General features: G+C 50.9%; 1 long non-coding RNA gene across 1 annotated transcript; it reads left to right on the top strand.

Annotated features, from left to right (window-relative positions):
- Positions 1-5,254: 5,254 nt before the first annotated feature.
- On the top strand, positions 5,255-12,919 carry LOC120098601 (uncharacterized). Its single transcript, XR_005496970.2, has 3 exons — positions 5,255-5,739; positions 8,221-8,627; positions 8,727-12,919. It is a non-coding gene; the product is annotated as an uncharacterized LOC120098601 (long non-coding RNA).
- The last annotated feature ends 11,356 nt before the right edge of the window (positions 12,920-24,275 follow it).

The following is a 24,275-nucleotide window of genomic DNA, read 5'->3' as shown; positions in this document are numbered from 1 at the left end:
AAACACACATATGTCCTTACACACATGAACACACAAACACACACGTGTACTTACACACACAAATACACATGTACATAAACACACACGTGTACATACACAAAAACACACACACACGAAAATACACACACACCTAAACTCAAGAATGTATGTATTAACACATACGTGCTCTCTTCCAAGCCAAAACCAAATCACTTTTGATGATATAACCATGAACAGAAAAGGTTACTATGCACTTCAATGCAAACCCCTGCATGAGTCTCAACTTACAAATTGTGACTAAGTGGCTGACACTGCACAGTGAGCATGAAGCACACAGGTAACAGAAATCTTCTAGAGTACACCACCTGTGGTTCCCTCACAGGACGGCACCAAGGAAGGCTGGACAGGTCAGGCCCAGCAAGTGCCTGGACTAGGGATAAGTTTCTTGCTCCTGTGACAGAGAAACAGGCTAGAGATAGCCATCTTAGAAAGTGCCTCATCATGTGACCGCAAAGGCAGGACAGCTCTTAATGATCCTCAGTTCAAACCCAACCCATCCCCATTTCTTTTCCCACAGGAGCCCTGTGACCATATTTAGCATTTGCTGCAGGACCAGGGTGGGAGGCCAGGATGTCAGGAAAAGGTTGTAAATGTTCAAGTCCTGTCCCATCGGGGATTAATCATGAGAAGAGTCTGCAGGAGGGAGGACCCAGTCTAGACTATACGTCGGGCCATGGAGGGGTGGTATGACGTGAGATGATCTAAGTCCCAGTGAAGCAGGGAGGAGCACAGAAGAGGAGCCCATCCCACACTGGCACAGCACCACGGAGGGGCCTTTGTCCACTGATGACCCCATGATCTTAAGCACCAGAGGGGACTGAATGGGGCCTACAGACCAGTGCTTACCAGAATCCCCTGAGCTCTGTGCACAGCTGTCCAACCACCTAACTGGTATCTCCGTGCTTGTCTCCCATGACTCTCACTTCCCTGGACATCCCTACCCCCCGGAAGGAACTGCGTCTCCATCCAGTTGCTCAGACCTAGACAACACGCTGGCCCCGCCTGTCTGCACACCCGGGCAGTGCTTACCGGCTGCTGCATGAGGATGTTATTGGAGCCACCTGACCTGAGAGGCCCCAAGGGCCAGGCACATACCACATCCTCTCCTCAGCTAAACTATCTCTTACAAGGCTGCAGACAAGACCGGGCCTGGCTGAGGTCCCAGCTGTGCCTCAGGCTACCATTCCCCCATGGTTCTTGGCAAAGTTCAGATCCCTGTGGGCTATTGGACTGAAGCACCAGCTCCTTGCTGGCTACCGGCCAAACCCCATTCCTTGCCACAAGGGCTTCTCCAGATGGCAGCTCCCTTGATGAAATTGAGCAAGGTGAGTACAGGGAGAGGCAGCTGGTGAGGCAGACGCACGAACTTACATAACGTAAACATGGAGCTACCATTCCACTGTGGGCAGCTAGAAGCAAGTCACAAGCCCTGTCATGTTCAGAAAAGACCTTACAAGGGCAGGAATATGATAGGTGGACAAGTGGGGCCCCCAAACCCTGCCCTACCAAACCCGTCACTGATCCTGACTCCAAAGTATCCCCTGTGTCTGCCATACCTCCCAATGGTCACTGCCACAAGTCCATGCCCCTCGGCTACCACTGGCCATCCTTCTCTACCCTTGTCCTGTTTGTTAATTAACTGCCTTTGTTTTGCTAGAGTTTAAGTTCTGTCAGGCAGACGGACAGACAGACAGACAAGGTCTATTTGAAGTAGGATTTACAAAGCCAGTCCATGTGCTAAGAATGGCTTGGGTGTGGGCTGTGTGACTTTTTCTGACAGAAGCTAATGTCTTTTTCCCCCAGATAGCGCATCAACCACAGAACAGAACAAAATAAAATAGCAATCCCACCCCAGTCTAGCTCTGGGAACCCGTGAGTTTATTGGGGTTACCGAAGGGAACACAGATGACTCGGCAGCTCCATCAGTGAGAGGCCCAAACCAGCACCAGAGATCAGTACAGGCTGTGTCCTAAGGCCCCCTGCGTGGCTGGCAGGTGGCTCAACAAGCCTTCCCCTCCGCAGCCATTATTCAAGCTTTTATAACTCCAGGGAGGGGCCTGGTGAGTCTTGTGACTCTCAGGAGCCTCCCAGTCCCTGTAAGTCCTAAGCCTCCCTCTACCCACCAGGAGGGAATGTTTGTTTCAACAAAATGGCTATACAGCGGTGTGGCATGTCCCCTGAGGCTCAAATGTTTGAGCCCTGATCCCATGGTGCTGCTTCTGGAAGCTGTGGACCCTTTACCAGGTGGAGCCACAGAGATGGGGAGGGGCTTTGAGCTTTATAACCCCGCCTTTGTTCTGACCTGAGCTGCCAGCTTCCGGTTCCACCAGGATGCGCAGAGACCCAGTCACACACTCCCCTTGTCACAGTGAAGATGGGATTCCCTCTTGGTGAGGGCGTGCCTGTGTCTCTTCCGTAAGAGTTAGTTCAGTTGGCCAGGAAGCCGGACGAAGGGCTCACTCTTAGAAAGGCGGGTTCACCTTAAGACAAATGTTCTCCCTTCTGGAGCTCAAATGTTCTCCCTTCCGGAGCTCTCCCGTGTGCCGTCCCTAGGAGGAGTGAGGTTTGGCTAGATCGGCCAACCCCAAGGCATGACTCAGAAAGGTGTGCCTTTCCATTTCTCTCCTCTTCTGTCTCTTTTGGATACTGAGCAGAGAGCCTAGGTATGCTGTCTCTGGTGCTGTGAGTTTCTTCACTCTTAGTCTAAAGCCTCCCTCACTACTGCGATCTAACCTTCACGCCAGTGTAAGCGACATGGCTTTAGTCCTTCTCTCATCCAGTCTCCTCCTCCAGGTAGCCTCGGGGATTTACAGTCTGCCTTCCCTGAGGACTTTTCTCTTAAGACTCTAAGAAACTGACCTCGAACTTCTGTTTGAGTCTATTCTCATGTCTTAGAACCTCAAGAAGCGAACCCCCGATACCCCAGAATCACACAGTGACTCCACCAGACTCAAGACTTTCCGTGACACTTCCTTCCCCATTTTTAATTCTTTAATCTGTGGAGAAAACAAAATGTTTCTTTGACCCTAGAGGGCATCACCACCACAGTGAGCTCTATCATACCTGATACTCTATCATATCATCACGGTCTTGTTGGCTGGACCACAGCAAGTTGCAAGCCCAGAGGGACTCAAGTTGCCTGTGTCCTGCTCTGTCACAGCAGCGAAGGCATCTATGGACGATGCAGGACATGGAGAGGCTGGCCCAGCTGAAGTGGGAAGGGCCACATGTATCTGCATGAAGCCCACAGAAGAGAGGCCCGTTTGTAGTAGGAGGCGGGGAGTTTGGTAGCATGCGCTATCGGATTCGAGGTGTTGGTTAAAAAGCTACGTGATAGCCAAGGAATGACATCAGGCTGGAGTTAGATGTGCGTCTGGAATGAGGCAACCACAGGGTAAGTGTGCGGTATCCTATATTGTTGGTAGCGAGTTAGGATCCAGACTGAGGTAGGGGGAGGGGTGCCGGTGCCAGAGGCCGCCTGCCATGTGAAGTGTCTTCTGATGCTCCACCTCCAGCCATCCATGAGGCCCACTTCCACTCCAGGCAGCCCTCCTAGATTTCACAGGATGCAGGGACCCTCTGCCAGCTGGAAGCACCCCTCTTGCCCCTCCAAGACAGGGCTGGGGGAGGCTGGAATCGGGGAGGAGTTTAGGACGCCTCTGAGAAATCTCCAGGGACAGACGGAACTCTCTTATCAAAGCAGTTATTGTAAAAAGCAGCGAACGATCTGCGGCACCGCCCAGCAAACCCAGAAGTCTCTGGAAGTCATCAATCACACCGCGCGCGCGCGTGGGCGTATGCTACACTCGCCGCAGGACTGTGGGAGCCTCCTGCTGCAGGCCTAGGCCCAGCCAGAAATCCTACCCGATACTCCCCGGATGGATGGGTGGACAGTGCTTACTTAGGCTTGGGTGGTGAAGCTGCAGATATTAGTAGAGTCTCATGGGACATCACGAGGGGAAAGGAGCCAAGGAAACATCTGTTTTCCGTCTTCTAGCTCCGCAGGCCTCTTTGAGTGAAGCAGGGACACCGTGGTGAAGTCTCACCTCTGGAAAGCAAATTCCCAGGCAGAAAGGTTTGCACACAGTTTGAAGGCGTTGGAAGAATCCCAGCTACTGCGGGATGTTCAGGGGCCAGTGGGTTCCTGGCCTGACACCTTGGACTAGGAGAAAGCACATGCAGCTAAGTAAACGCTGGACGATGAGGTCTCTGGGCTGTCTGAGGTCACAGTGACCTTCAGGTGTTCCAGAGACGAGGGACTCACAGGTGCGCATCTATGGAGCTGGCCCCAGACTCAAGGGCACCCAGAGAAGGTGGTCACACGATGGGCCTCCATGACGTGTGGGGGAGATATTTTATCCTTTTATAATAAAAATCTGAGAGAAGCCATGAGCAGGAGGAACAAAGGGGAGAGGGGAGGCCCGTGGTATCCGTGGGCAGCTTCCAGGGAATCTCTCTGACACGACACGTGATCTAGTCCCTTTCCTTGTTGCTGTGACAAAATGCCTGGCAGAAGCAACCTAAGGGAGGAGGTTTGGTCTGACTCACGGTTCAAGGGCCCAGTCCCTCAAGGGGAAGGTGCTGGGCTGATGCTCAGTGGTTAGAGCACAGGCTGTTCTTCCAGAGGACCAAGATTCAGTTCCCAGCACTCACACCGTAGCTGACAACTGCCTTTAACTCCCGTTCCGGTTTATCCAACACTCTGTTCTGGCCCGCAAGGGCACTGTACGCACGTGGTGTACAGACACACATGCAGACATCCGCAGGAAAACAAGACAAACAGATAGACAACAGTGGTTCTAGCTTGGTGGCTGGAGCATGAGGCAGTTGGACACCCAGAATCCTTGGGAAGCCGAGAGAGGTGAACACTGCTCCCAGCTTGCTCTCTCCCTCTGTTCAGTCCCAGGAATCCAGCCCGGGAGACGTTGCCAGCTTCAGTGTGGATCTCCCCACCTCAATTAAACGTCTCTGAGGATGACCTGATGGTACCTGACAGACACACTGTTGGGGTAGAAATCTCGGCTCGAGCCGTGACAAAGCACATCAAACCAACATGGTTCCACGTGGAGAGGTTTAATGAGAGAAGAAGAGTAGGGGGGGGGGGGGAGGAACAATGGCCGGCATGGGCACATGGAGGGAAGAGGGGTGGTGGGGAGAGAAGGGACAGGGACAAAGAGGGCAAGAGAGCAGAGAAGAGCAAAGAGAACGAGGAGGGGGCAAGCAGACCCTTACACAGTGTCAGGCACAGCTGGCTGTTTCCAGGCAACTGTGGGGCGGAGCATACCTGGCTGTTGCCAGGCAACTGTGGGGGTGGAGCTTAGACAGAATACCAACACACACTATAAAGCCCATGGCACCTGTGTCGATGAACCGCCGTACATGCCTCTCCTCGGCTGTCCAGATAACCCTATTTCCTGTATTTTCAGTGTCTACACGGAAGCAGCAGCTCCACATATGGGTTCCTCACAGGTGTGCTGAGTATCCTTACCCTTCCTGTTTCTGAAGGAGAGCACTGATCATTCACTAAGCCCCACGCCTCACTTTCCCTGAGGGGCTCACCCAGGGAACTCAGCACTGTGAATGTCTAACCAATCATCAGGGACCTGTCTTCAGTAAAGGAAATGAAGGAAACTCAGCCACTCTGGGGATTGGATTCTCAGTTTCCCATGCTCAGGACATCACGTGGGGTTCAGGGTACAGGTGAGCAGGTGACATATGGTTTCCAGTGTCACCAGAACTGGTGCGGGACGGTCTCTGTCGTCCGGGTGCTGAGTGTGGAGCTTCTTGGTCATGCTAAGCGCTGGTGGATAAGCCCATCTGTGCTCAGCCTTTTCTCCTCCAGCCAAGAAGGAAAGGAAGTCAGTCAGCTTGGAGATTCATTCAGGCTCTGGAAACCGGAAACAGAACAGAGTACAATAAAAAGCGGAGCTTCGGTGGGGGACCTGGTGTGTGTGTGTGTGTGTGTGTGTGTGTGTGTGTGTGTGTGTGTGTGTGTGTAGCAGCGCCTGAGCCTCTGGAAAACCAGCCAGCCTTCTGGTCTCTGTGGATGGAAGCAGGGCAGGAGCTCCGAGACTGACAGGGGTTTTATTTAAAAGAAACACACGGAGCAGGTGGGGTGGGGGCAGGGGAATGGCCAGCATGAGAGCTTAGTCCTCCAGGGTCATCAGGGAACAATAAGCAAACATACCCCCACAAGTGCAGCGTCTCTGGGAGGTCTGAGTGGGACATGCAGGGACACAGTGCAAGTGTCCCCGTCTCACAGGGAGGGAGGACTTGCTGGGGTGCTACAGCAGTGAGTGCCCATCCCCAACCCAGGAAGCTCCCCACTGGTCACTTAGCACTCAGTGCTGCACACATCTGGGTCAAGATAGAGTGAGCCTTTGAGTGTAAGGGGCAAGTGACCTGCTAACCTGGGGCAACAGTTCTCCCTTGCAGGGAGTAGGGTGACAGCTTGAATAGCATTGAAGAAGCCAATGTCCACAGATTTCATAAAACCCTCAGTGAGGGGGCTGCGCAGCTTGGGTTTTCGTCAAATTGATACAACTAGAGACATCTGGGGAGAGGGAACTCTAGCCTGCAGGGAAGTCTGTTGGATACTTACTTGCTTAATGATTGGTGGGAGGGCCCAGCCTGTTGTAGGTGGTGCCACTCCAGGGCCTTGTAAGAAATGGGAATTAAGTCAGCGAGCCTCGTTCCTACACAGTCGCTGCTTCAGTTCCTGCTTCCAGGTTCTGCCTGGGGTTCCTACCCTGACCTCTCTCAATGATGGACTATAAAGTGTAAGGTGAAATGAGTCTCTCTCTCTCTCTCTCTCTCTCTCTCTCTCTCTCTCTCTCTCTCGCATGCGCGCGCGCGCGCACACACACACACACACAGAGAGAGAGAGAGAGAGAGAGAGAGAGAGAGAGAGAGAGGAGAGAGAGCAAGCGCAAGCTACAGTTGGATTTACTCAGTCTTTTAGCACGCCAACAGAAAACAAACTAGGAGTGGAGAGGAGAAGGCTTTTCCCCAAAAGTCCTCTGAAACAACCAGGCTGCCATTAGTCCTTCCTCACGACAAAACCCAAAGCTGTCACAAAACTCACGGCTACAGGGACACATTCAACAGAGAAAAGGAAGGAAGGGAAAAGGAGGGGAAAGGGGAAGAAAAGAAGGGGAGAGGGAGGAAGGAGAGAGAATAAGAAGAGGAGGAGAGGCAGAGGATTACGTTCTTGGGCACTTAATTCTACTGAAACCACAGTAGCCATGAGATAGAAAGCTGGGAAGATGTCTGGTTTATGAGATTAATTTTTTATTTTAAAAGTTCACATCATCTCGCGTTCAGAGTTAGGGAATGAGCACGTCCTTTTAAACTTCTTACACTGAAGTTCCATGGCCTCCTGCAATGGTTCTAGGATGAGGGAGAGCCAAGTCGTGTGTGTGTGTGTGTGTGTGTGTGTGTGTGTGTGCACGTGTGTGCATTTGTGTAGACATGTGTACGTGTGTGTACGTGTGTATGCATATGTGTGTGCATGTGTCTGTGTGCATGTGTGTGCACATGTGTGTGCATGTGTACATGTGTATATATGTGTTTGACACAAGCAAGATGAAGTCTGAGAGTAAAGGACTAGAACTTTCACAAAATTAGCTCTTAGAGTTACTTTTTTATTTGTTTCTTAACATTTTAAAACATCAGTAACTTCACTATTAAGTCTGCTGGGTTCCTCTCCGTGTTTTGTTTTCTTTTTCCTTCTTAAAATTTTTTTGTATATATAAGTGCTTTGCCTGATTGTATGCCTGTGTACCACATGTGTGCAGTGCCCACAGAAGCCAGAAGAGGGAGCCAGATCCCCTGTTAACAAATGGTTGTGAGCTGCCATTCGCGGGTGCTGGGAACTGAACCTGGGTCCTCTGTGGGAGCTGCAAGTGCTCTTAAGTTCTGAGCCATCTCCATCTGTAGGGTGATGGTAGAAACCCTTCCTCGGCTCCTTGTAAGTTTTATTAGGGTGTTTGATGGTTTATGAATTCATAAGTCTCATGGTTGGTTTTAATTTTTGTCAGGTACTTTTGGCTGCCTTTCTGAGGGTTACACTAAAATATGGTGTTTTTATATAATCCTTCTGTTCCCCCTATGTTTTGCGGCAGATCTTTAGCTGCTAAGGCTTTTGTGTGTAAAATGTTTGTGAGTTTTACATGTGTCTAGGGTGTCTGAGATGCTGACCCCAAGATAGAGCTGAGTATGGAAGAACGACCTCAGAGAAGATTTTCGAAGCAGGGATGAGCTATCTCGCAGGCTGGAATAGGCTTGGCCTCGGTGAACTCACAGGCAGGGTGAACAGCGTGTGGAGCCTTCAGCGAGGCTGCCAGAAGTCTGTAGCCAAAGCCGGCTGTCAGGGCACCTTTGGTCTTTCAGAAACAGCCTGACTTAGGACCACAGTACTCTGTTCTCTGCCTGAGACTCAGTTCCAAGAACCCTAGCAACATCGAGGATGGGATGCTGGTGTCAGGAGCAGCTGACCCTCCTGATCAATTATGATCCCTGAGATTCACAATCGGGTGGCTGCATTTCCATGACAGTTGCTCTCATGGGCCATCTTCAGAGGATTCCAGGTATGTTCTGGGTAGGATGTCTGTAGACTTACAGAACTCCATCGAAAGGGCATTTGGCCACCAGACACTGAGTGCTTCTGTGTTTCCTGAACCTTTCAGCTCATGGTGTCTTCCCTTCTCCTGAGACCCGCACAGCCAGTTCTGAGGTGGGCCCCTCTGGTTGCACAGCCTTCCGGAGCACCCTTGGGCGTGCCTGTAGTGCTTTACCAATGGCCAGTGTCATCAGTGAAGATAACATATTATGAAAGTAAAAGGAACTTTGCGAGCCCAGAATGTCCACTGTCTGCACACCAGTTCCACCCTAAAGCGGGTCTTTGAAAGGCTTTTAAATAAATCCAAAGTAAGGCGGAGTTTTACATTTACAAGCTCTACACGGATACATTGCCTCTCCCCTGGTCTGGGTCCTGACTGTGGAGGTTGAAAGCCAGACGCCCAAGCTCTAGGCTGGCATCTGTCCCTCAGGCCTCTGAAGAGTTTGTCCCCATTGTCACTCGGGGTACCTCGTCCAGTCACAGCCATGGGAGAAGTTGTTCAGCACTGCTAGAGACGTGACTCAGTGGGTGGAGACTCAGCCCCTGCACTGCACACAGTGGGTGTGACACAGAACATGTGTAAGTCCCAGCACTCAGGAGGTTGCTGACTCAGGACTTGAGGGCTGCCCTCAGCCACACAGAGCTAGAGGTTACCCTAGGCCACAAGACCCTATCTAAAAATGTAACTAGGGAGGGGCCTCAGTAGTTAAGTGTGCGTGCTGCTCTTCCAGAGTCCAGAGCCGCGTTCCCAGCATCCACAGGGTGGACTGAGCTCACAAAGGCCTGTAACTCAAGCTTCATGGGATCCAACACCTCCCTGTGCCCAGCATAGACAAACACATCTAAGCGAAACTACAGGAGCTCCCTGAGCTGTGACATTGCCTTGGGTCACCACCTCATTCTCTGGCTACCGTCAGGGTCCCCAGTCCAGTGGGCTAATGCCTACAAAAGGCTAAAGGGTCTATGTCCAGAGCTGCTTCCCCCTGAGGGGAAGGCTGACCTGGCATGACTGCAGCCTCTCTCTTCCTCCCTTTGCCTGTTACTGGTGAGTAGGGCAGACATGTTTGCTCACTGCTGTCCTGTATCTTGCTCATCCTCGATCCTCCTGTCACATGACTCGCCTCTCCTGCATCGGAAGCGCTTGGCTTTCCCCAAGTTCAAGTTTTACCAGCCATTTCCTTGGGTTTCCTTGTAAGTTCTTGGGTAGGAGAATTTTCAATACTGCTCAGCGGTGCCTTTCACACACACCAGGGGCCTAATCAGGTTTTTAAGGTGTGTCACAGTCATAAACACAGACCCAAAAGCAGTGCCTTGGTTACTTTTCTCATTGTATTAGGTACTAATCGTGTTGCTGTCACAGATTCCCGGAAATAGCAACTTAAGGAAGGAAGGAAGGAAGGAAAGATAGAAGGAAGGAAGGAAGGAAGGAAGGAAGGAAGGAAGGAAGGAAGGAAGGAAGGAAGGACAGGACAGGACAGGAGGAAGGAAGGATGAAAGGAAAGGAAGGCGTTAAGATCCCAGATTAAAAGAACCAAGAGACTTCCATGACTGAGATGTGTTTTCCAAAAACATGTTGAAAGGTGGTTATGTCTCGTGGGATTATATTCCGTCTCACAAGATGGGATAAGCCACAGCAATGTGGGGCTCTAAAGCAAGCATGGCATCTCTTTCTGTCTTTATTACCCCACGTTTCTCTTTCGTTCATTCCCATTTTCTCTCCTGTCCTGACACTCATAGCAGAAGCCAAGCAAACACTGGCACCATGACCCGTAACATTGGGCTATGTAATAATAATGCTACACAGCCTCAGGCATTTTGTTACAGCAACAGAAAAGAAGCTAAGCCATAATCATAGGGTGTTACCGAGAAGGGGACACAAGGGTTGTGAGAGATGGGGACGTCCTTGCACAGGTTGGCTTCCCAGAGGAGGTAACAGTGTCACCTGAGTTCTGAAGGCCAAGTAAACCTTCCCTGGGGAGGAGAGGAAGAGAGCTGCATGCTGGGAAGATGAAACAGATCATGAGTGGTGAGTGTCAGAGAGTGTGCTTGAGGAGTTAGGAGGCAGCACTTGCAGGAGCCTGAGAGAGACACAGTCAGTTCACACTGAACCCAGGGATGTCAGTGTCAGCAAAAAGCAGTGTGTGTGTGTGTGTGTGTGTGTGTGTGTGTGTGTGTGTGTGTGTCAGGAAGCCAGTACTTGGCCTATCCTAATGGGATCCTAAGACACTCACGCCAAAGACAGGAAGAATGGAGGAGGAGAAAGACAAGAGAGCTGCCTTCCCATGGGCACACCCAGGGTCCCCGTATGAAGAAGTGCGATTTCTGCACGATTAACTGATATGAAACTCATCTGCCAACCGTGACAGGCCCAGCCTTTGTCCTTTTCATCCCGTGCTCCTGAGCACAGTAAGACAGATAATGAGTAGCAGGCATTTGAGGGAAGTCTTTTCTGCAAAGGACAGAGACGTAAATAAATAGTAAATGAATGAATGAATGAATGAATAAAGATAAATAGTAAGTGAATGAATGAATGAATGACTAAATAAATAAGAAATAAATATGGCTGGGGAAATAGCTTGACTGGTGAAATGCTTGCCTTATAAGCATGACGACCTGAGCTCAACGCCTAGAACCCACTTTAAATTACAAAGAGCCATGTGCTGTGATACAGGCTGATAATCCCAGTGCTGGGGAGGCGGTAATGATGGCGTCTCCCTGGAGTTTCCAGTGGCCATCTAGACCAAGACACAGGCCCGGGGAGAGCCTTTGTCTCAAATAGGAGGTGGGACCAACGAAATGACTCAGCACACGAAGGTGCCTGCTTGAGTTCAATCTCCTTTGATTCCTGGGACCCACGTGGTGGAAGGCAAGAACCACGTCCCCATGAGTTGTCCTTTGGCTTCTACGGGAGTGCCATGGTGTGTGTGTGCACACATTAACAAATGGGAAAATAAATGTTTTTAAAAGGTGGATGGGGGGTTGGGGATTTAGCTCAGTGGTAGAGCGCAAGGCCCTGGGTTCGGTCCCCAGCTCCGAAAAAAAGAAAAAAGAAAAAAAAGGTGGATGGTACTAAAAGAATGAGAGTCCAGGTTGTCTTCTAGTCTACACACACACACACACACACACACACACACATGCACACACACATACAGAGGCATGTGAACCCCTGTGCACATCACATGTATGCACACGCAATCTAAATTTCAGCATAGCTATTTCTCTTAGGCATAGGTGAAGCTGAAGTGCTGTCTGAAGTGAAAGTATCTGATTGTGTCACGTGACGCAGGCTCACGTGGTGTTTTGCTGATGCAAGACCCTTGGGAGGACACGTGATATTTGGAGAGAGTATGAATAGGACTCAACGGACAGTGCACTTGCATAGCATTGGTCTCTTGTCTTCCCTGATCTTCACTTTGTCGAGAGAGGCATGGCAGAGAACTCCTGGCGTTCTGGCTGGTCCTGGTCACTCCTGCTGACTCATGTTGTTTCTTTGGAGACCTGGCAGTTTCTGCTGGATCTTGCCACCACTGCTGATTTGTGTTTGGTGGCACTTTTGAACTGGACTGCTGGTATCCTGACAACAGAGATGGAAACCACCTCCAAAGAACTACTTCTAAATAGGTCCACACCCTCTTGTCCTAGTTACCACCTTTTCTCCCCTACCTCTGGATGGTGGGCTAGCAGGGGCAACAAAGTGTTTGAAAACCTTTATTAAAGTAGATTTTGAAAAATCTAAGCCTATACCTGTTAACCACAGTGGCTGTTGCTTCCTCCCCAGGAGACAATTTAGAGTGGATTAAAGAAAGCAATGAGGGATCAGTAACGACCAATTAACCACGTGGAACCAACCCAGAAAAGCAGTGGAGATGTTCTTGCTGTGTTTTCCTACCACAGGAGATGGCTTCACTCCACAGTATACAATGAATTCTGGTGATAGAGTCTGTGGCCACTGCCCATGAAATGTTTGTGTTGTACTAGTCAGGGCTGTGCTGATACTGGAGTTGTAACTTGGAACCACTGGACACCATTTCCATGGTGATAGTGAACACTTTGGCCAACTCTGTGCACCTGTCTGTTTCTCCTCACTGAGCTGAGGGAAGGACAGCCTGGTGGCCTTTTGCAGCTCCAGAGGAACAGAAGTCAGGTGCTCTATAAGTGGGCAACAGAATGCTCTGTGGAGAGTTTTAAGTTGTCATCTGGAATGGTACATAGGGCAGCATCATCCCCAGGCATCTCAGCACCTTTCCTTTGCATCTGAGGTTACTGAGCCTATCTCCTCCCTATTCACCTGCCGGCCTGCTTCGGAGGCCCCGCCCCCTCCCGCCCCTGGCCCCGCTCCAGGCCCCGCCCCGGCCCCGCCCCCTCCCCGCCTTCCTGCAGGACCCAGCTGTTGGGGACTTGACCTTAGTGACTTACAGTCTTCCTGGAAGAAGACCTGAACTCTCTCCCATTCCCCTAAGGAACCCTTGCCAGGAAGCAGGAGAATGCAGGAGGGCCGTTAGGGAAACAGCCAGGAAAAGGCTATCCTACAGTCTGACTCACGCCCATGGGAAAACCGGATTCGGTCCTGGAGGCTCCTGGAACACAAAGGTGGAGAGAACCCAGGAATAACAGCTGCCTCAGGGACCAGTTTCCACACAGCCTTCACCTTCCTGCCCCAGATGAAACGTTTTCCTCGTCTCTTAGGGAGCCCTGGATCTCTAAGAATCAAGCACAGAACAGTGAAGCAATCAATGTTCCTGTGGCCACGCGCATCCCCAAGACAGGATAGGAGTTGTGGCGAAGATCAGGCTATCCCTGCCTCAGCTTTTCTTAAACATTTCCAGAAACTTCCATTAGTCTTTTCACTATGTTTTCTGAATTTCGAGTGTGCCATCGTGCCTGTGCCACCAAATTCATCTTTGAACACTCCAATCTTCCAAATCAAACTCTATAATGACGCCAACTTCTTAAATGAGTATGGTTCATGTGTGCATGCACATGTATGTGTCACCCAAGGAAGCCAGTACATCAGGTGCCCTGTTCCATCATTTTCCACCTCACCCACTTAAGACAGGGTCTCTCGTTGAATGTAGAACTAGGTTGGTGGCCATCTTCCCATCTCCAGCCATGGCCCCTCACATATACTCACACACTCACACACACACTCACACACTCACACATTCACAAACACACACTCTCACATGCTCACACACTCACACACACTCTCACACTCACACACCCACACACTCACACACTCTTACACACCCACACACTGACATGTGTTCATGCACACTCTCTCACACACACTCTCACACACCCATACACTCTCACACAATCTCACACTCACACATTCTCACACACTCACGCACACACTAACACACTCACAATTTCACACGCACACACTTTCACACACTCACACACACTCACACTCGCAAACACACACTCTCACACACTCACATACACTCTCACACTCAAACACAAACACACTCTCACACACCCATACACTGATATACACTCACACACACTGACATGCATTCATGCACTCACACACACTCAAACACCCACACACTCTCACACTCACAATCTCACACTCGCACATTCTTGCACACTCTCACACACTCACAATCTCACACACACTTTCACAACTCTCTCACAATCTCACACACACTTTCACAACTCTCACACTCTCACACACATTCACTCTCTCACACTCACACATTCACACACTCACACACTGACATGCACTCACACACACACTCACACACTGACATGCACTCACACACACACTCTCACACTGACATTCACTCACACACACACTCACACACTGACATGCACTCACACACACTCTCACACTGACATTCACTCACACTCTTACACACTTACACACACTCACACACTCCTCCGACACACACTGCTCTGGGGTTATGACCTGTCATGACGGCTCACACCACACTGTCCCAACCTTTTACAGGATGCTGCATCTGAACACAGGCCTTCATGTTCGTGCAGCAAACACTTTTACTAAATGACTCACCGCTCCAGACCCCAGAGTCACATTTTAATGCCGTAACTATTTCAAAACCATTTCATTCTATTCCTTCCTGACCATGCGCAGTCTGTGAGGGGCAGTGCTGTAGAATGGTCCATGAGGTGCCACAGGGAGAGGCGGGTATGTCTCTCGGTGAGTGTGTACGGCATCATAGTTCAGGCAGGTCTGGAGTTGGGTGTATGATGCAGGGATACCACAGCCTCTTGGGTGCTGGGAGTTAAGGAGCTTCCTGAGGGAGCTCAGTGCATGTGGGCTAGCTGAAGGGGATGCATGGCCAGAGAAAGGTGATGCTTCCGGTCAGATCACGAAACACTTCACGCCATACAGCCAGCGGGAACTTGTCTCTTTCATGTTTTTCCCCCCATTGATTGCCTTAACGGTGCTGACAGATTGTCCATTCAGCCCACACCCTACTCTTACCACTTTCATTGAGAGCAGACATGAAGAGCTGGGCTCCCCACTGTCCCCTGTGTCTTCCCCACACGTCTTGTTTCTTAATTCTTATTTTATGTATGAGTGTCTTGCACAGATGTGTGTCTGTGAACCACATGTATGCAGTGCCCATAGAGGCTAGAAAAGAGTATCACACCCATCTATTGCTTTCCATGACCTGAGAGAGTTGAGTCACAGGGCACCTGAATCTAAACATCAGTAGTGACAACTGGTCAAAGACCTCTGAGAGTCTACCATGACTCCTGGTAGCAAATCTTCCCAGCATTCCCCTGTCCTCTCCAGCCAACACTAGCATGTCCATTTTCCCTCTGCTTCTGTTCCTTATATTGCAGACTCACCGGGCTCCCGTATGGGTGACCCGACTTTGAAAAGCCAGGACGCCTGCATGGGTTTCTCAACCAGTGACAGAGTCCTCACTTTTACTAATGGCGGGTGTCACTCTGCGCCCTTCCCCCCACAACTCCAGTTACCATCTACACAGCCTCTTCATAGAATGCTTGTTCTTCTCTCGAGCAGGAGTGAAGCTTTCCATCTAAAACTACCCTTAGTGTCATTTACCATGAGACTCTCATCACTGAGTCTTGATTTTCTGATCTATAAAGGGGGGAGGGGGGAGATGTTCTCAGGGCTGGAGATATGGCTCAGTGGTAGAGTGCTTGCTTAGCATGTACAGACCCTGGGCTCCATGCCCAAAACACACACAGACACTCACATATATACACATGCACACACGTGCAGACAGACACACACACACAGGGACACACACACACATATATACACGCAGACACACACAGACATACACAGATGCACACACAGACACACAAACAGATGTAGACACACACAGACACAGAGATGCACACACAGACACACACAGATGCATACACAGTTATATACATATAGACACACACAGACATACACAGACACACAGACACACATACACACAGACATACACAGACACAAACACCCACACACACGACCCACCAGTCCCTGTGGTATATTATAGGAGGGCCTTCACTTTCACACTCAAAGATGATGCACACGTGCAGTGTGTCCATATTTCAGTGAAGTTCTATCTTTCACGCATCCCTGCAGCAAAGCCCTGATGTGGGTCTGGTCAGACACTCAGATTCTAAGAACTTGCAACTGCCTCTTCTCTCTCTCTCTCTCTCTCTCTCTCTCTCTCTCTCTCTCTCTCTCCCTCTCTCCCTCTCTCCCTCCCTCCCTCCCTCCCTCCCACTTGAGTGACCTCAACCGTTATCACTGTATCTCCTAGGATTATATTCCTTTTGAAAGCTACCTCGAGTCTACTGTAGATCAAGAAGTAAGTATGCAAGGAATAGATAATGAATATAGAGAAAATAAATCAAAAGGTGGCATGCACCCAACCTGGAGGAGAACTTGGTGGTACTTCTAAAGATACCTTAAAGCCCAGAGGACCCTTTAAAGCTTTGGATAAGTGATGGGGAAACTGGGCCCTGGCCTCAAAGGCTGGGGGAGCAGGATGTACCGCCATATGCAGGAGTCCTGCAGCCTAAGAATGAGGAGCTGTCAGTCCAGGGAAGTAGACGGATGATGGTCAAGGCTGACAGGAGGGGGAGACGGTACAAGGCTGAGAGGTGGTTTCTCGGAAGGGCAGGTATTGTGGGAAGGGCGGAGGGTTAGAGGCTTCCTCGCTTCAGCATTTCTAGAACAGGAGAGAAAATGAGCGGTAGGGTCGGAGTGAGTGGGGGAATGTGTAGGTTCACAGGGGTCACCCATGAGGAAGCAGTTGTCACCCACGAGGTAGCAGTCTATGATGTTATCCCATGTAGGAAGAGGAAATGGGGCTCCTACCTGGAAAGCCAGAGTCATGGCACCCTAGCTCAAAGTACCTCCAACAAGCCTGTCTCATCTGGACAGAACCTGTGAAGAGACAGACAGTCACGAATGAACACACTAACCCTGGAGGGCGTGTGGCAGTCATCTGACACAGGATAGATCCCCCCAGAAAGGTGAAGCAGGAAGTCCATGCTGGTCTCCTAGCCAATCCCTGTCACAGATCACTGGCTGCCTTCCAGACTGTGATGTGCGTTCCAGGGGCTCAGTGCTGTGTGTGCTCTGACACTGAGGAGGACAGGGCTTTCAGTGTCCCCTCCTCCTGCTACCCTCCTGTTCTGGACGCAGACCTGGACCCTGGCTTCAGCCCTCTGACCCTACTTCTTCCATTCCTGTCTCCTGTTTTGAATGGAATGTGTGGCAAATCACATGAAAGTGACGGTTGCCAGGGCCGTCTCTAGGGATATCTGCTTAGTCATAGTACCTTACCTGTGTCATATACAGTCCAGAAACTCGGCTGTGGACAGGTTAGACTCATGTATACTCTGGGGAACTGTTTGTGTCTGTTTTGTTTTGAAAGTCATACCTTCCTGACTTTCCATCACTACTGGGGTCAACCGCATACCTGGCCCTCAGCCGGCACCCCAACCTCCAAGGCTGGCTGCTGCGCCATCTCTCCAAGAATGTCTTCCTGGGCTGTCAGCCTCACAGAGGCCACAAGGAGCGAACAGCAGCAACACCAGGAAAAGTGCAACTTTCCAAGTTCACTGGCTGAAATCCGAGTGTGAGCTGTAGGAGGTGAAAGACAGGAAGCTCCTGCCACTCTAGTGAGTCTCTTGATGGCTCTGTGAGTCCAGGAAGCAAAGAGGGCTCCCTATATATGGTTGCTTATGCAATGCACTGGATTATGAGCTCCACCGGGGCCAGAAGGGGCGCATTTGCAGGAGGAGACATCAGTTCCTTCTGCAGACCCAGGAGGAGGTAATGCTGAATCATGCACTGTGACTCAGGAGGAGCCATTAGCTGGCCCGGGAGTGGACAGAGAATAGGTACAATTGTGTACTCCATATAGAGAACTTACAAATGAGGGCTGGCAGCCCGACTGACAGATCTAGGTCTGTTACTGAACACCGGAGACCTTCTGCCTAATCAGGACTTGGGTGGTTTCAACAGAGTAAGAGAAATGCTTCCACCTAACAAACCACGGCAGGAGAGAGCAAAACTCCATTTAAGGGGAGGCGGCTCAATCAGTAAAATGCTTGCCGGCAACCATAAGACCCTGAGCCTGGATCCCCAGCGTTGCATAAAAGGTCAGGTACAGTGTTGCTGGGAACCTGTGGTCCTGCCTTCAAGAGAGAGTAAAGAGAGGCTCCCTGGAGCTTGTAGACCAAGCAGCCTAGCTGAATCAGGGGACTCCAGGGCCACTGAGAGATGCTGCCTCAAAAAACAAGTAAACAAACAAACATGGTGGAGTCTGCAGGAGGGAAACTGGCCCTGGACCTCCTGCGTCTCCATGAGCATGCGCAAGTCCTGCCTCTGACTCAGCCTCCCATCCCGCTCCCACACTAGCGCAAGGATGACAAAGTCATTATTGGCTCTGGTTTCATTTGTTCTGTAAACAGTGCAGTTTCCTATGGTGACTGCTTTAATAGATGTTAACTCTTTCATTGACCAACCCAGATCTCAGATGCGCATGTCTTGGCTGAGCGTGGAGTAAATGCTATGTGTGGGTCGGGGGAGGGAGAAGGAATTAGAAAGGGGAGAGACCGCCACCAATAAACCAGCCGAGGAAGTCAGAGGACCATCTGCACTTTAAAAAGTGTGGAATGCCACTGTGACCTCCTCACATCCCTCTTCTCTCTGTGGTGACCTCATTATCTGGAGTCACTGCACCCAGATCCGGGACCATGAACGGTTTTTGTTGTGGCCTCGCTATCAACCAGTCTGTTTCCTGTTCTGACTTTGTAGCCCTGATCCTTTCAGACTCAGGCTCCCCTAACCAGTCACTAGCTCTCTGAGGTTCTAGACTGGCAGGTGACCAGATCTCTGACAAAGTCTTCCGGTGCCTGATTCAGAATGTCCAATCAAATGGACAATCCCCAGTGCCACACTGCCTTAGGCTCCTGGCTGCCCTTCTCATGAATGCCAGCACCCTGTCAGTTAGCAGTTGCCCAACTGCAGACAAATAGTCCCAGTCACTTGAGCCCCCGTTTCCGACGGTGACACAGGGTACCCCTCAAATCCCATCAAGCTCACAGTAGCTCTCCATACAGTAGTCACTTCCGACAGGTAAGCCTATTCCAGACATCTCCCTAGAGCAGTAGTCCTCAACCTTCCCAATGCTTCGACCCTTTACCACAGCTTCTCATGTTGCAGTGACCCCCAATAGTAAAAGTACTCTTTTTGCTACTTCATAACTGTAATTTTTCTAGTTATGAATCACAATATCTGAGAAGCCTCAGTACCCACAGGGAAAGGCAGTCACAAGTCACCAAGGTAAGAAGCAGGTTGAAGAGACAATAAAACAAAAAATAACAAAACAAAACAAAACACATTGATACAATCAGTTTCTGTTGGTAAGTGCTAAGAAACACAGATACATTGACCATGAGGACCTAAGTGTGGGGAGCAAAGGAGTACAGGAGCTTTTCATGGATTGGGGCTCCTGGGGATATAAGGAAGACCATGTCAGAGAGAGGAAGGTGTGCTGGGACCACCATCCAGGCAGCCACTGTTTCCAAGTAGGAATGACGTGGGAACAAGTGGGTAGAGGGTCCAGAAATGGAGGACCCGTGGGAATTTTAGTTTGTATGCAGTGGCCTGTGTGTGTGTGCTGGGGAGAGTTCTATTGATCTGTATTTAAATATATTTCATGGATCTCATCACAAGTTCAGGTTCCAATTTATAACAATCAGCCCTGTGTTTTCACGATGCACCATGCAGGCAGGCAGCCATTGGCACAGGGCAAAGGACTTGTCCCAGGTGTGTGTCTTCATCCTCAGTGGCCTTTTTGTGGACTCACGGCCACTTACTGCCTATCCTGGGCAGGCTCAGAGCTCAACCCTGAGAACTAGGAAGGGCAAGAGGTTTAGAAGAACCAGGTGAAAAAGGAGGGGACCAAGGCGGGGGGTGGGAGGAAGTAGCTGTGGGAGGGAAGGCCTGAGGAGGATGGAGAGGAAACAGGGGTGTGTGCTGAAAGAACAATTGAGTGTGAGAGGGAGCAAGGCATCATGGGAAGGGGAAAGAGGGTGCAGAATGTGAGTGAATGTAGGTGTGAGTTTTCCACCCTTCCCTGTGGACTCTGGCAATCCCCTAAGCTCTGTTAGCCCCATATCTACGGTCTAAGGCTTAGATAAACAACCTGAGTGTCACCCAGTCTATTGGCTCTTCAGAGTTGAACTTTTTCACACACACACACACACACACACACACACAAATGTACACACATAACACATACTCATACACACATACATACATACAAACACACACATGCACACTCAAATGCATACACATGCACACACAAATGCACACACATACACATACTCATACGCACACATATATACACAAATGCACACACACAAATGTACACACATACACATACTTACACACACACACACACACACACACACACACACTGCCTGGGGCAGGCCCTTAGCAACTGTTTGTCTGTAAGCCATCAGGTGTGGTGCTGCTGGCAGCCCCCTGACAGGCTCATGAAGGGAGGCTTGTGCTAACAGGTACCACAGCCACAGAGGGCAGGGATCCTCCTGCAATGAGAGAAAAAGGCAAGAAGAGATGGTGTCTTAGTCACTTTTCCTATTGCTTTGAGTCCTAAGGACTTAGAAAGAAGCACTTAGTTATGCTCACAGTTCCAGGGTAGGACTCTGTCATGGTGTGGAACTTACAGGAGCAGAGCTTGAAGGAGTTGGTCATGTTCTATCCACTATCAAAACGCAGAGGGTGGTGCTTAGCTAGCTCTCCCTTGCTATAGAGCCTGAAGTCCCAGCCCAAGGAATGGCTCCGCCCACAGAGGGCCCAGCTTCCCATCTCAGTTAATGCCTGCTTTCATCTGTACCTGCAAAGCTCCCAAGTGCCCTTCACTTGCTGCCCTCCTGACACAGCCGAGGGGTTAGACAGGCCTGTGTGTCACCCATGTGAATACCCTGCCCCCACTGGGCCTCCAGAGCAGGCAACTCAGTTGCTAACAGTGTATATTCCATCGATAATATTGTGTTCTGGACACAGCTAATGACATCCACACAGGGTTGTGTAATGTGTTGGCTAGTTTTCTGTCAGCTTGTCATAAGCCTGTAACCCCTAGGTTTTCTGCCTGGCTTCTTTGTTCTCAGAATAACGACTCCAGGACTTAATTATTTGTGAATAAATGCCTAGACCATAAGCTTTGGCTTGTTCCCAAGTCGCTCATAACCCATTTATAGAACCCATTTATTCTGGTCTATGTCTGCCACGTGGCTGGTTACCTCTTCTCAATTTCACTCTCCTATGAGTCTGGGGTGGACTCTTCCTACCTGACTCTTTCCAAGAATCAATCAATCAATCAATCTCTCTCTCCCTTCCTCTCTCTCCTCTCTCTCTCCCCTTTCCTCCCCTTTCTCTCTCCCTCCCCTTTCCCCTCCCTCCCCCTCCCCCTTTCCCCTCCTCTCTCTCTTTCTCTCCCTCCCTCTCTCTCCCTTCTCTCTTCCCTCCCTCCTCCCCCTCACCCCTCCTTCTCCCCCTCCTCCTCCTCCCCCCCCTCTCTGCCAGATATCCCACTTTCAAATCCTGCCTCAGCTTACTGGCCATCAGCTTTTTACGGACAGGTGACCCTTCCACACAGTGCATGAGGGATTCTCTCTACATAAGCCAGAGTCATCTGGGAAAGGGGAACCTCAGCTGAAAAAATGCCCCCTCCAGATTGGTCTATGGGAAAGCCGGTGGGGCATTTTCTTGATGACTAGGAAGTAACCATTGATGTGGGAGGGGCCATCTCACTGTGGGCGGTGCCATGCCTGGGCTGCGACCTGGATGCTCTAAGAAAGCAGGCTGAGCATGCCATGGGGGAGCAAGTCAATAAGCAGCACCCCTCCATGCCTCTGCCTCTGCCTCTAGGTTCCTGCCTTGAGTTCCTGTCCTGACTTCCCTCAGCTACAAGCTGTGAGTTGCTTTTGATCGTGGTGTGTATGACAGCCATAGAAACCTTAAGACAGGGAGCACTGAGGAAACTGTGTGAAGAGAAGAACCAGGACCTCTAAACATCGACCCACGTCATCCATGACTTCTGCATGATATGTACAGGAAAGCAATGGGTGAGGATCTGTGATGGGTTCAGATGTCTGAAACACGGGCTTCCTGATCTACCAAGATGTAATCAGACCAACTACAAGGTCCCACGGCAACAAGGGATCCCCAAAAGCTGTTCTTTGGTGACATTGGAAGCTCAGGAAGTTCTTCCTTCCTGGGCCCCGTGGGATAGGATGGCTCCCTCGGTAAAGTGTTTGCTGAGCAAGCACGAAGAACTGAGTCTGGCTCCAAGAAGCCAAGTGAAAGGGTAGCGTTGTGGCATGTCCTTGCAGTCCCGGAGCTGAGGTGTCAGACTGGGGGACCCTGGTGGGTCACTGGCCAGCTAGTCTAGCCTCATCGGTGATCCCCAGGTCCCAGTGAGATACCCTGTCTATCAAATAAGGTGGGAGGCTCCCAAGAAAAGGCATCTGAGGATAACCTCTAACCTACACGTGTACACAAGTGCATGTGCACTAGCATGTGTGCATATGAGCACACACACACACACACACACACAACTTTCTCTAAGTCATTATTCTTGTTAGGTTATTTTATTGCTGCCAGAACACAGCACAGAAACCAAAGGCTCGTGTTTCCTTCATCGGTCTCCTCTCAGACACAGCCCAGTGCAGCCTCTCAGCCTCATGCAGCACCTCAGCTCCCTAAGACCAATAAGGCCAGCAGGGAACCCCAAGTGAAAGTCTGTTCCTGTGGAAAAGAGCCAGTAGCAGAGAACAGGCCCCCAACCGCCTCTCAAGGCCAAGTGAGGAGTCAGGTGTGTGCAGGGTAACCTTATAAAGCCTGTGGACCCCCGCTGGTGGCAGTGGTAGATGACTGGTCCCCAAGAGTGGTCTGGAAACCAGCTTCTTTTCCTCTGGAACTGAGTTGTAAGAGTCAGCAGTTCAGGAAAGGATCTACAGTACTCATGTTTTTTGTTTTGAACGTGTAAGCCAAAGTGAGGAAGAGAAATAGCAAGGTGGATGCAAACATGAGCCAGTAGACAGCCAAGCATTAGTGCAGTTCAGCTGCCAGCCCCCTCCCAGCCCCTTCCCAGCCCCCTCCCAGCCCCCTCCCAGCCCCCTCCCAGTCCCCTCCCAGCCCCTTCCCAGCCCCCTCCCAGTCCCCTCCCAGCCCCCTCCCAGTCCCCTCCCAGTCCCCTCCCAGCCCCTTCCCAGACCCTTCCCAGTCCCCTCCCAGCCCCCTCCCAGCCCCCTCCCAGTCCCCTCCCAGCCCCCTCCCAGTCCCCTCCCAGCCCCCTCCCAGTCCCCTCCCAGCCCCCTCCCAGCCCCTTCCCAGTCCCCTCCCAGCCCCTCCCAGCCCCCTCCCAGTCCCCTCCCAGCCCCCTCCCAGCCCCTCCCAGCCCCCTCCCAGCCCCTCCCAGGCCCCTCCCAGGCCCCTCCCCACAGTGGTTGATCAGCACTTCCTGACCTTCGTGGATGTTGTGGATAAACTGTCCAGAGCATGAAGGAATCCACACAGGAGCAGGAACTGGCACGGCCTGCTCTGGAGGGGCAGTGGGGGCTCATCCTGGTGACAACAGAAGCCTGGCTAGGCCCTCAGCCCTGTCAGGAGGGCAGAAAGAGAAGGGTGCTTGTGAGCCCTGCAGATTACACAGATGAAAGCAGTCACCCTTGTCATGTTCCAGCAATGGCATCTGCCCCTGGCTTATGTCAGGGCCAGTGTGTGACTTGGGTGTGCGGCTCCTTCCTTCCCAGCTCCCCACACTCCCCCTCCCCCCCAGATGATTGTCCTGCAGGCAAAGGCAGCAGGCATCTCCCGTCCAGTGACATAAGCCTTCCTGGTTCTTCGAAGTTGTGTGTCTCTTCTCTTCAGGAAAATAAACTTCTGGGTCTGAAACACTTCCAAATTAAAGAAATGACTTAGAGGAGAACACCTTTCTCTGTGAAGGACAGAACCCCAGGCAGAGCCCCATGTCAGTGAATCAGCCATGCTGGCTCCCACTGGCGAGCCCAAAAGAAGTGAATGGACAAGAGAGCTTGACTTTACAGAAGTAATATGCTAACATGCTAGACAAGA

The sequence above is a fragment of the Rattus norvegicus genome, chromosome 19, assembly GCF_036323735.1.
Source record: "Rattus norvegicus strain BN/NHsdMcwi chromosome 19, GRCr8, whole genome shotgun sequence".
NCBI classification, from domain to species: domain Eukaryota; kingdom Metazoa; phylum Chordata; class Mammalia; order Rodentia; family Muridae; genus Rattus; species Rattus norvegicus.
This window is presented reverse-complemented; position numbering and strand designations above follow the sequence as displayed.